Genomic DNA, 10885 nt, shown 5'->3' on the forward strand with positions numbered 1-10885 from the left:
GCCCTACCCCTTTCTATCTACCCATCTACCCCCCTTTTAATCTATCCTCCCTCTTTCTATTTATCTATCCTCCCCCTACCAATCTGCCCTCCCCCTCTCTATCTAACCTCCCCCTTTCCATCGACCTATCTGCCCTCCCCCTCTCTATCCATCCTCCTCCTTTCTATCTACCTATCTGCCCTCCCCCTTTCCATCTACCTATCTGCCCTCCCCCTTTCTATCTACCTATCTGCGCTCCCCCTTTCTATCTATCTATCCTCCCCCTCTCTATCTACCTATCTCCCCTCCCCCTCTCTATCTACCCTCCCCTTTCTATCTACCTATCTGCCCTCCCCCTCTCTATCTACCCTCCTCCTTTCTATCTACCTATCTACCCTCCCCCTCTCTATCTACCCTCCTCCTTTCTATCTACCTATCTGCCCTCCCCCTCTCTATCTACCTATCTGCCCTCCTCCTTTCTATCTACCTATCTACCCTCCCCCTCTCTATCTACCCTCCTCCTTTCTATCTACTTATCTACCCTCCCCCTCTCTATCTACCCTCCTCCTTTCTATCTACCTATCTTCCCTCCCCCTCTCTATCTACCCTCCTCCTTTCTATCTACCTATCTGCCCTCCCCCTCTCTATCTACCTATCTGCCCTCCTCCTTTCTATCTACCTATCTGCCCTCCCCCTCTCTATCTACCTATCTGCCCTCCTCCTTTCTATCTACCTATCTGCCCTCCTCCTCTCTATCTACCTATCTGCCCTCCCCCTCTCTATCAACCTATCTGCCCTCCTCCTTTCTATCTACCTATCTGCCCTCCCCCTCTCTATCTACCGATCTGCCCTCCCCCTTTCTATCTACCCATCTACCCCCCTTTTAATCTATCCTCGCTCTTTCTATTTATCTATCCTCCCCCTACCAATCTGCCCTCCCCCTCTCTATCTAACCTCCCCCTTTCCATCTACCTATCTGCCCTCCCCCTCTCTATCCATCCTCCTCCTTTCTATCTACCTATCTGCCCTCCCCCTTTCCATCTACCTATCTGCCCTCCCCCTTTCTATCTACCTATCTGCGCTCCCCCTTTCTATCTATCTATCCTCCCCCTCTCTATCTACCTATCTGCCCTCCCCCTCTCTATCTACCCTCCCCTTTCTATCTACCTATCTGCCCCCCCTCTCTATCTACCCCCTTTCTATCTACCTATCTATCCTCCCCCTTTCTATTTACCTATCTGCCCCCTTTCTATCTACCTATCTACCCCCCTTTTAATCTATCCTCCCCCTTTCTATCTATCTATCCTCCCCTCTCTATCTACCTATCTGCCCTCCCCCTCTCTATCTACCCTCCCCCTTTCTATCTACCTATCTGCCCTCCCCCTCTCTATCTACCCTCCCCCTTTCTATCTACCTATCTGCCCTCCCCCTCTCTATCTACCCCCCCCCCCTTTCTATCTACCTATCTGCCCTCCCCCTCTCTATCTACCTATCTGCCCTCCTCCTTTCTATCTACCTATCTACCCTCCCCCTCTCTATCTACCCTCCTCCTTTCTATCTCCCTATCTGCCCTCCCCCTCTCTATCTACCTATCTGCCCTCCTCCTTTCTATCTACCTATCTGCCCTCCCCCTTTCTATCTACCTATCTACCCTCCCCCTCTCTATCTACCTATCTGCCCTCCTCCTTTCTATCTACCTATCTACCCTCCCCCTCTCTATCTACCCTCCTCCTTTATATCTACCTATCTGCCCTCCCCCTCTCTATCTACCTATCTGCCCTCCTCCTTTCTATCTACCTATCTACCATCCCCCTCTCTATCTACCCTCCTCCTTTCTATCTACCTATCTGCCCTCCCCCTCTCTATCTACCTATCTGCCCTCCTCCTTTCTATCTACCTATCTACCCTCCCCCTCTCTATCTACCCTCCTCCTTTCTATCTACCTATCTGCCCTCCCCCTCTCTATCTACCTATCTACCCTCCCCCTCTCTATCTACCCTCCTCCTTTCTATCTACCTATCTACCCTCCCCCTCTCTATCTACCCTCCTCCTTTCTATCTACCTATCTGCCCTCCCCCTCTCTATCTACCTATCTGCCCTCCTCCTTCCTATCTACCCTCCCCCTCTCTATCTACCCTCCTCCGTTCTATCTACCTATCTGCCCTCCCCCTCTCTATCTACCTATCTGCCCTCCCCCTCTCTATCAACCTATCTTTCCTCCTCCTTTCTATCTACCTATCTGCCCTCCCCCTCTCTATCTACCTATCTGCCCTCCTCCTTTCTATCTACCTATCTGCCCTCCCCCTTTCTATCTACCTATCTACCCTCCCCCTCTGTATCTACTCTCCTCCTTTCTATCTACCCTCCCCCTCTCTATCTACCCTCCTCCTTTCTATCTACCTATCTGCCCTCCCCCTCTCTATCTACCCTCCTCCTTTCTATCTACCTATCTGCCCTCCCCCTTTCTATCTACCTATCTGCCCTCCTCCTTTCTATCTACCTATCTACCCTCCCCCTCTCTATCTACCCTCCTCCTTTCTATCTACCTATCTGCCCTCCCCCTCTCTATCTACCTATCTGCCCTCCCCCTCTCTATCAACCTATCTGCCCTCCTCCTTTCTATCTACCTATCTGCCCTCCCCCTCTCTATCTACCTATCTGCCCTCCCCCTTTCTATCTACCTATCTGCCCTCCTCCTCTCTATCTACCTATCTGCCCTCCCCCTCTCTATCAACCTATCTGCCCTCCTCCTTTCTATCTACCTATCTGCCCTCCTCCTTTCTATCTACCTATCTGCCCTCCCCCTTTCTATCTACCTATCTACCCTCCCCCTCTCTATCTACCCTCCTCCTTTCTATCTACCTATCTGCCCTCCCCCTCTCTATCTACCTATCTGCCCTCCTCCTTTCTATCTACCTATCTACCCTCCCCCTCTCTATCTACCCTCCTCCTTTCTATCTCCCTATCTGCCCTCCCCCTCTCTATCTACCTATCTGCCCTCCTCCTTTCTATCTCCCTATCTGCCCTCACCCTCTCTATCTACCTATCTGCCCTCCTCCTTTCTATCTACCTATCTGCCCTCCCCCTTTCTATCTACCTATCTACCCTCCCCCTCTCTATCTACCTATCTGCCCTCCTCCTTTCTATCTACCTATCTACCCTCCCCCTCTCTATCTACCCTCCTCCTTTCTATCTACCTATCTGCCCTCCCCCTCTCTATCTACCTATCTGCCCTCCTCCTTTCTATCTACCTATCTACCCTCCCCCTCTCTATCTACCCTCCTCCTTTCTATCTACCTATCTGCCCTCCCCCTCTCTATCTACCTATCTGCCCTCCCCCTCTCTATCAACCTATCTTTCCTCCTCCTTTCTATCTACCTATCTGCCCTCCCCCTCTCTATCTACCTATCTGCCCTCCTCCTTTCTATCTACCTATCTGCCCTCCCCCTTTCTATCTACCTATCTACCCTCCCCCTCTGTATCTACTCTCCTCCTTTCTATCTACCCTCCCCCTCTCTATCTACCCTCCTCCTTTCTATCTACCTATCTGCCCTCCCCCTCTCTATCTACCCTCCTCCTTTCTATCTACCTATCTACCCTCCCCCTCTCTATCTACCCTCCTCCTTTCTATCTACCTATCTGCCCTCCCCCTCTCTATCTACCTATCTGCCCTCCCCCTCTCTATCAACCTATCTGCCCTCCTCCTTTCTATCTACCTATCTGCCCTCCCCCTCTCTATATACCTATCTGCCCTCCTCCTTTCTATCTACCTATCTACCCTCCTCCTTTCTATCTACCTATCTGCCCTCCCCCTCTCTATCTACCCTCCTCCTTTCTATCTACCTATCTGCCCTCCCCCTCTCTATCTACCCTCCTCCTTTCTATCTACCTATCTGCCCTCCCCCTCTCTATCTACCCTCCTCCTTTCTATCTACCTATCTGCCCTCCCCCTCTCTATCTACCCTCCTCCTTTTTATCTACCTATCTGCCCTCCCCCTCTGTACCTATCTGCCCTCCTCCTTTCTATCTACCTATCTACCCTCCCCCTCTCTATCTACCTATCTGCCCTCCCCCTCTCTATCTACCTATCTGCCCTCCCCCTCTCTATCAACCTATCTACCCTCCTCCTTTCTATCTACCTATCTGCCCTCCCCCTCTCTATCTACCTATCTGCCCTCCCCCTCTCTATCAACCTATCTGCCCTCCTCCTTTCTATCTACCTATCTGCCCTCCCCCCTCTCTATCTACCTATCTGCCCTCCTCCTTTCTATCTACCTATCTACCCTCCCCCTCTCTATCTGCCCTCCCCCTTTCTATCTACCTATCTGCCCTCCCCCTCTCTATCAACCTATCTGCCCTCCTCCTTTCTAACTACCTATCTGCCCTCCCCTCTCTATCTACCTATCTGCCCTCCTCCTTTCTATCTACCTATCTGCCCTCCCCCTCTCTATCTACCTATCTGCCCTCCTCCTTTCTATCTACCTATCTGCCCTCCCCCTTTCTATCTACCTATCTGCCCTCCTCCTTTCTATCTACCTATCTACCCTCCCCCTCTCTATCTACCCTCCTCCTTTCTATCTACCTATCTGCCCTCCCCCTCTCTATCTACCTATCTGCCCTCCCCCTCTCTATCAACCTATCTGCCCTCCTCCTTTCTATCTACCTATCTGCCCTCCCCCTCTCTATCTACCTATCTGCCCTCCTCCTTTCTATCTACCTATCTGCCCTCCTCCTCTCTATCTACCTATCTGCCCTCCCCCTCTCTATCAACCTATCTGCCCTCCTCCTCTCTATCTACCTATCTGCCCTCCCCCTCTCTATCAACCTATCTGCCCTCCTCCTCTCTATCTACCGATCTGCCCTCCCCCTTTCTATCTACCCATCTACCCCCCTTTTAATCTATCCTCGCTCTTTCTATTTATCTATCCTCCCCCTACCAATCTGCCCTCCCCCTCTCTATCTAACCTCCCCCTTTCCATCTACCTATCTGCCCTCCCCCTCTCTATCCATCCTCCTCCTTTCTATCTACCTATCTGCCCTCCCCCTTTCCATCTACCTATCTGCCCTCCCCCTTTCTATCTACCTATCTGCGCTCCCCCTTTCTATCTATCTATCCTCCCCCTCTCTATCTACCTATCTGCCCTCCCCCTCTCTATCTACCCTCCCCTTTCTATCTACCTATCTGCCCCCCCTCTCTATCTACCCCCTTTCTATCTACCTATCTATCCTCCCCCTTTCTATTTACCTATCTGCCCCCTTTCTATCTACCTATCTACCCCCCTTTTAATCTATCCTCCCCCTTTCTATCTATCTATCCTCCCCTCTCTATCTACCTATCTGCCCTCCCCCTCTCTATCTACCCTCCCCCTTTCTATCTACCTATCTGCCCTCCCCCTCTCTATCTACCCTCCCCCTTTCTATCTACCTATCTGCCCTCCCCCTCTCTATCTACCCCCCCCCCCTTTCTATCTACCTATCTGCCCTCCCCCTCTCTATCTACCTATCTGCCCTCCTCCTTTCTATCTACCTATCTACCCTCCCCCTCTCTATCTACCCTCCTCCTTTCTATCTCCCTATCTGCCCTCCCCCTCTCTATCTACCTATCTGCCCTCCTCCTTTCTATCTACCTATCTGCCCTCCCCCTTTCTATCTACCTATCTACCCTCCCCCTCTCTATCTACCTATCTGCCCTCCTCCTTTCTATCTACCTATCTACCCTCCCCCTCTCTATCTACCCTCCTCCTTTATATCTACCTATCTGCCCTCCCCCTCTCTATCTACCTATCTGCCCTCCTCCTTTCTATCTACCTATCTACCATCCCCCTCTCTATCTACCCTCCTCCTTTCTATCTACCTATCTGCCCTCCCCCTCTCTATCTACCTATCTGCCCTCCTCCTTTCTATCTACCTATCTACCCTCCCCCTCTCTATCTACCCTCCTCCTTTCTATCTACCTATCTGCCCTCCCCCTCTCTATCTACCTATCTACCCTCCCCCTCTCTATCTACCCTCCTCCTTTCTATCTACCTATCTACCCTCCCCCTCTCTATCTACCCTCCTCCTTTCTATCTACCTATCTGCCCTCCCCCTCTCTATCTACCTATCTGCCCTCCTCCTTCCTATCTACCCTCCCCCTCTCTATCTACCCTCCTCCGTTCTATCTACCTATCTGCCCTCCCCCTCTCTATCTACCTATCTGCCCTCCCCCTCTCTATCAACCTATCTTTCCTCCTCCTTTCTATCTACCTATCTGCCCTCCCCCTCTCTATCTACCTATCTGCCCTCCTCCTTTCTATCTACCTATCTGCCCTCCCCCTTTCTATCTACCTATCTACCCTCCCCCTCTGTATCTACTCTCCTCCTTTCTATCTACCCTCCCCCTCTCTATCTACCCTCCTCCTTTCTATCTACCTATCTGCCCTCCCCCTCTCTATCTACCCTCCTCCTTTCTATCTACCTATCTGCCCTCCCCCTTTCTATCTACCTATCTGCCCTCCTCCTTTCTATCTACCTATCTACCCTCCCCCTCTCTATCTACCCTCCTCCTTTCTATCTACCTATCTGCCCTCCCCCTCTCTATCTACCTATCTGCCCTCCCCCTCTCTATCAACCTATCTGCCCTCCTCCTTTCTATCTACCTATCTGCCCTCCCCCTCTCTATCTACCTATCTGCCCTCCCCCTTTCTATCTACCTATCTGCCCTCCTCCTCTCTATCTACCTATCTGCCCTCCCCCTCTCTATCAACCTATCTGCCCTCCTCCTTTCTATCTACCTATCTGCCCTCCTCCTTTCTATCTACCTATCTGCCCTCCCCCTTTCTATCTACCTATCTACCCTCCCCCTCTGTATCTACTCTCCTCCTTTCTATCTACCCTCCCCCTCTCTATCTACCCTCCTCCTTTCTATCTACCTATCTGCCCTCCCCCTCTCTATCTACCCTCCTCCTTTCTATCTACCTATCTGCCCTCCCCCTTTCTATCTACCTATCTGCCCTCCTCCTTTCTATCTACCTATCTACCCTCCCCCTCTCTATCTACCCTCCTCCTTTCTATCTACCTATCTACCCTCCCCCTCTCTATCTACCCTCCTCCTTTCTATCTACCTATCTGCCCTCCCCCTCTCTATCTACCTATCTGCCCTCCCCCTCTCTATCAACCTATCTGCCCTCCTCCTTTCTATCTACCTATCTGCCCTCCCCCTCTCTATCTACCTATCTGCCCTCCCCCTTTCTATCTACCTATCTGCCCTCCTCCTCTCTATCTACCTATCTGCCCTCCCCCTCTCTATCAACCTATCTGCCCTCCCCCTTTCCATCTACCTATCTGCCCTCCCCCTTTCTATCTACCTATCTGCGCTCCCCCTTTCTATCTATCCATCCTCCCCCTCTCTATCTACCTATCTGCCCTCCCCCTCTCTATCTACCCTCCCCTTTCTATCTACCTATCTGCCCCCCCCTCTCTATCTATCCTCCCCCTTTCTATTTACCTATCTGCCCCCTTTCTATCTACCTATCTACCCCCCTTTTAATCTATCCTCCCCCTTTCTATCTATCTATCCTCCCCTCTCTATCTACCTATCTGCCCTCCCCCTCTCTATCTACCCTCCCCCTTTCTATCTACCTATCTGCCCTCCCCCTCTCTATCTACCCTCCCCCTTTCTATCTACCTATCTGCCCTCCCCCTCTCTATCTACCCCCCCCCTTTCTATCTACCTATCTGCCCTCCCCCTCTCTATCCATCCTCCTCCTTTCTATCTACCTATCTGCCCTCCCCCTTTCCATCTACTTATCTATCCTCCCCCTCTCTATCTACCTATCTGCCCTCCCCCTCTCTATCTACCCTCCCCTTTCTATCTACCTATCTACCCCCCTTCTATCTACCTATCTATCCCCCCCTTTCTATTTACCTATCCTCCCCCTTTCTATCTATCTATCCTCCCCTCTCTATCTACCTATCTGCCCTCCCCCTTTCTATCTACCTATCTGCCCCCCCTTTCTATCTACCTATCTGCCCTCCCCCTCTCTATCTACCTATCTGCCCTCCCCCTTTCTATCTACCTATCTGCCCTCCCCCTCTCTATCCATCCTCCTCCTTTCTATCTACCTATCTGCCCTCCCCCTTTCCATCTACCTATCTGCCCTCCCCCTTTCTATCTACCTATCTGCGCTCCCCCTTTCTATCTATCTATCCTCCCCCTCTCTATCTACCTATCTGCCCTCCCCCTCTCTATCTACCCTCCCCTTTCTATCTACCTATCTGCCCCCCCCTCTCTATCTACCCCCCTTCTATCTACCTATCTATCCCCCCCTTTCTATTTACCTATCTGCCCCCTTTCTATCTACCTATCTACCCCCCTTTTAATCTATCCTCCCCCTTTCTATCTATCTATCCTCCCCTCTCTATCTACCTATCTGCCCTCCCCCTCTCTATCTACCTATCTGCCCCCCCCTTTCTATCTACCTATCTGCCCTCCCCCTCTCTATCTACCTATCTGCCCTCCCCCTTTCTATCTACCTATCTGCCCTCCCCCTTTCTATCTATCTATCCTCCCCCTCTCTATCTACCTGTCTGCCCTCCCCCTCTCTATCTACCCTCCCCCTTTCTATTTACCCATCTGTCCTCCCGCTTTCTATCTACCGATCTGCCCTCCCCCTTTCTATCTACCTATCTGCCCTCCCCCTTACTATCTACCCTCCCCCTTTCTATCTACCCATCTGCCCTCCCCCTCTCTATCTACCTATCTGCCCCCTTTCTATTTACCCATCTGCCCTCCCCCTCTCTATCTACCTATCTGCCCCCTTTCTATTTACCCATCTGCCCTCCCCCTCTCTATCTACCCATCTGCCCTCCCCCTCTCTATCTACCTATCTGCCCTCCTCCTTTCTATCTACCTATCTGCCCTTTCTATCTATCTATCCTCCCCCTCTCTATCTACCCATCTGCCCTCCCCCTCTCTATCTACCCTCCCCCTTTCTATTTACCTATCTGCCCTCCCACTTTCTATCTACCTATCTGCCCTCCCCCTCTCTATTTACCTATCTGCCCTCCCCCTTTCTATCTACCGATCTGCCCTCCCCCTTTCTATCTACCTATCCTCCCCCTCTCTAGCTACCTATCTTCCCTCCCCCTCTCTATCTACCCATTTGCCCTCCCCCTTTCTATTTACCTTTCTGCCCTCCCCCTCTCTATCTACCCCCCCTTTCTATCTCCCATCTACCCCTCTTTTAATCTATTCTCCCTCTTTCTATTTATCTATTCTCCCCTTTCTATTTACCTATCTGCCCTCCCCTTTTCTATCTACCCATCTACCCCCCTTTTAATCTACCTATATCTATATCCCCTTTTAATCTATCTACCCTTTCAATCTATCCTCCCCCTCTCTATCTACCCATCTACCCTCCCCATTTCCATCTACCTATCTGCCCTTCTCCTTACTATCTACCCATCTACCCCCTTTTAATCTATCCTCCCCTTTCTATCTACCTATCTGTCCTCTCCTTTTCTATCTACCCCCTCTTTAATCTATCCTCCCTCTTTCTATTTATCTATTTTCCCCCTACCGATCTGCCCTCCCCCTCTCTATCTACCCATCTACCCTCCCCCTTTCTATCTACCTATCTGCCTTCCCCCTTTCTATCTTCCTATCTGCCCTCCCCCTTTCTATCTACCTATCTGCCCTCCCCTTACTATCTACCCTCCTTTTAATCCATCTACCTATATACCCCCCTTTCAATCTATCCTCCCCCTTTCTATTTATCTATCCTCCCCTCTCTATTTACCCATCTACCCTCCCCCTTTCTATCTACCTATCTGCCCTTCCCCTTTCTATCTACTTATCTGCCCTCCTCCTTACTATCTACCCATCTACCCCCCTTTTAATCTATCCTCCCTCTTTCTATTCATCTATTTTCCCCCTACTGATCTGCTCTCCCCCTCTCTATCTACCCATCTACCTTCCCTCTTTCTTTCTACCTATCTGCCCTCCCCCTCACTATCTACCTGCCCTTCCCCTCTCTATCTACCTATCTGCCCTCTCCCATTCTACCTACCTATCTACCCCCTTTCTATCTACCTATCTGCCCTCCCCCTTTCTATCTACCCGCCCCTTATCTACCCACCTATCTGTCCTCCCCCTTTCTATCTGCCCTCCCCCTTTCTATTGATTTATTGATCTGCCCTCCGCCTTTCTATCTTCCTATCTGCCCTCCCCCTTTCTATCTACCTATCTGCCCTCCCCTTACTATCCACCCTCCTTTTAATCCATCTACCTATATACCCCCTTTTCAATCTATCCTCCCCCTTTCTATTTATCTATCCTCCCCTCTCTATTTACCCATCTACCCTCCCCCTTTCTATCTACCTATCTGCCCTTCCCCTTTCTATCTACTTATCTGCCCTCCTCCTTACTATCTACCCATCTACCCCCCTTTTAATCTATCCTCCCTCTTTCTATTGATGTATTTTCCCCCTACTGATCTGCCCTCCCCCTCACTATCTACCTGCCCTTCCCCTCTCCATCTACCTATCTGCCCTCTCCCATTCTACCTACCTATCTACCCCCTTTCTATCTACCTATCTGCTCTCCCCCTTTCTATCTACCCGCCCCTTATCTACCCACCTATCTGTCCTCCCCCTTTCTATCTGCCCTCCCCCTTTCTATTGATTTATTGATCTGCCCTCCGCCTTTCTATTTATCTGCCCTCCCCCTTTCTATTGATTTATTGATCTACCATCCCCCTTTCTACTGATCTGCCCTCCCCCTTTTTATTGATCGATTGATCTGCCCTCCCACTTTCTATTGATTTATTGATTTGCCCTCCTTTCTATTTATCTGCCCTCCCCCTTTTTATTGATTTATTGATCTGCCCTCCCCCTTTTTATTGATTTATTGATCTGCCCTCCCCCT

The sequence above is a fragment of the Astyanax mexicanus genome, chromosome 17, assembly GCF_023375975.1.
Source record: "Astyanax mexicanus isolate ESR-SI-001 chromosome 17, AstMex3_surface, whole genome shotgun sequence".
Lineage (NCBI taxonomy): Eukaryota > Metazoa > Chordata > Actinopteri > Characiformes > Acestrorhamphidae > Astyanax > Astyanax mexicanus.